Source organism: Dasypus novemcinctus, chromosome X, assembly GCF_030445035.2.
Source record: "Dasypus novemcinctus isolate mDasNov1 chromosome X, mDasNov1.1.hap2, whole genome shotgun sequence".
In the NCBI taxonomy this organism is placed as follows: domain Eukaryota; kingdom Metazoa; phylum Chordata; class Mammalia; order Cingulata; family Dasypodidae; genus Dasypus; species Dasypus novemcinctus.
Window position 1 is genome coordinate 177734769 of NC_080704.1, and position 2389 is coordinate 177737157.

Sequence of the window (2389 nt, forward strand, 5' to 3'; positions counted from 1 at the left end):
AGAACAGAATGAGCCACTGAATAGGGGTGGCCAATGGAGAAGGCTTGGAGGGAAACACCCTCTCTCTGCTATGCGAACTACACACACTTGAGACACAGGGGTAAGGAGAGGTGACAGGTCCCTTTGGAAGACTGTTGAGGAAGTACTGGTGAAATTCCCCTTTCTCTAACCAAAGCACTTTGGCATTTCCCACATCCCCTCCCCCACCACTAAGCAATGCTGCTTTATGATGTCTCGGCCATCCTGGACTACCATTGGCTGGGGAGAAGGTTTTGATGACACGCAAAGCTGAAGGTGTGGTTTTTCCCTGTCATGGGTACTTATATATAGGAAGGTCAGGAGCAGTGAGGGAGGCCAATATTGTGTACACCATGGGACAATTGACCAGTAAAAATGATGAGCCTGAAACAGATACAGAAAACCCCATCTTGAGCACGGAAGAATCAACCACATGCACTGGAGGGACAGAGGAGACGGACAATTTAATGAAGACCAGAGAAAGTAACAAGGTCAGATAACCCTACTCATCCTCCTCCTTTTCTTCCCCATTGACTCCCCACCCCAGCGTTCCCACTGTCCTTGCCTGGTATAAACCCCCTCCTCAGCACTCACCCCTGATTACAAGCCCCCTTACAACCCCATCCCCATCCACTCCCTCCCAAACTAATGCCCTCCTGGGCTCACTCTTTCTCTACCAGGAAAAGAAGATGATCGAGAGGGCAAACTTAATCCTTCAACAGATTTCAGAAAAGCATAGCACAAAAAAACCTCTCGAAATATTGGTCATCTATCACAGGGTGAAAAAGAAGAAGACTCAGATTAGAACAAACCAGAAAGAAGAAACTCCGGAGAACTCTGCCAGTCCAAGTAATTCCCTGTGCCTGGTAGAGCCCAGAGGCCTTGAATTACCCAGTGTGTCTATAGAAGAGACCCCAGAGAAAATGACATATGAATAGAGAATGAGTCGGGCACAGTAGACTACACTCATAGTGATAAATTTAAAATAAACAAGTTGTGAAAAACGTCTCTTTGAAGGAGCTGTAAGTGTCTCACTGTGGGTTCTCTGATGGTGGGAAATGAGGAAGGAAGAGAAGAGTCAGGTGTGTGAGGAGGAAGGAGGAGGGCTTCTGAAGCGTTCGGGGCAGACCATACAGATATTGGGGATCAGCACTGAGTCAGGGTTGAGTATTGAAGAAAAATTCCTCCTTCAAACCTGAGTCCCTGAACAAGCAGAAAAAGACTTGGTGTTTGTATATTTTGGAGAGGAGAGAAAGAGCAAGGTGACATCAAGGGTTAGATTGCCAGAACCCATGGGGAGGGGAGATGTTTTGTTATTTGTGTGGGGATTGGCAGTATGTAACAGAATCCAACTCCGTTGGTGATGGTTGACTTCTGACACAGTTTAAGCCTCGCCCTTCCCGATCTACTCGGCCCTACCTCTGCACAAACTGAGAAGAAAACCTTTGTGTCCCCCCACCCACCCTTGGCGTTGGCAGGGGATTCAAATCATGGAAGCCCCTTCACACAGGAATGCTTACCCAGCCCCGTCCTCAAACCACAATAAAAGCCCAGGCTCGTTTCCTTTCCTTGCTCTCTCAAGCCATTTCAGGCCTGCTTGAGCCTCCTGCCCTGCTCACCCTAGACACCTCCATTGCCTCAGGAACCAACCTTGTCCTGCCCTCTTGGTGTATGTGGGGTCTATCAGTCTCAACTTCTGGACAAAACTTGGGGTGGGGGTCCACCTGCCTCTGTGGGTGACCTGAACAATGGAGGCTGAGATCAACAATCATAGACCATGGCCACTGCCCCTGGAATCTTTTTCTCTTGCGCTGGCCTCCTAACAGGCTCCACTGCCTGCTGGCTAGCTTGTGCTTGAAGCTGTGCTATGCTGCGCTGCATTGCTGAGTCCAACGGAGCTTCTGTTTCAGATTCTGCTGACTTAAGTTGTCTGTTTTAAGAATTTACTAGTGCTAAGTGATAGGAGCGTGAACCTTGGGTTGGATGTCTCTGCTGGGACCTCTCTGTGTGTCTTGGGAGGAAACTGATTGATGCTAAGGCCCCAGGAAAGGAGGACATCCTGTAAGTAGCGGTTTGTCTGTCTCAGCCATTCATTGGCCCATGGATCTACGGAGTACTCAGGGGAAAGGCTATACCTTGGGTACAACAGAGACACTAGGACCTAAATATCTTCACTGCTGCTGTTGGGCATGCTTCTCTTGCATTAATATCTTGAGCCTCAGGGCTACAGGGAGATATACCCACGGCATCCCTGCCCAAAAGCACAGGGGTTCATTCCAACCCAACTGAAGTCCAGGTCTCTAAGAACACCGTCTAGTAATAAAAGGTGCAGTCTTAAATGAAGAGAGCACTTTTGAATGTATGCACAAAA

General features: G+C 48.5%; 1 long non-coding RNA gene across 1 annotated transcript; it reads left to right on the forward strand.

Moving 5' to 3' along the window:
• The first annotated feature begins 271 nt into the window (after nt 1–271).
• LOC131277109 (uncharacterized) lies at nt 272–1037 on the forward strand. The gene is made up of 2 exons (XR_009184314.2): nt 272–509; nt 699–1037. It is a non-coding gene; the product is annotated as an uncharacterized lncRNA (long non-coding RNA).
• The last annotated feature ends 1352 nt before the right edge of the window (nt 1038–2389 follow it).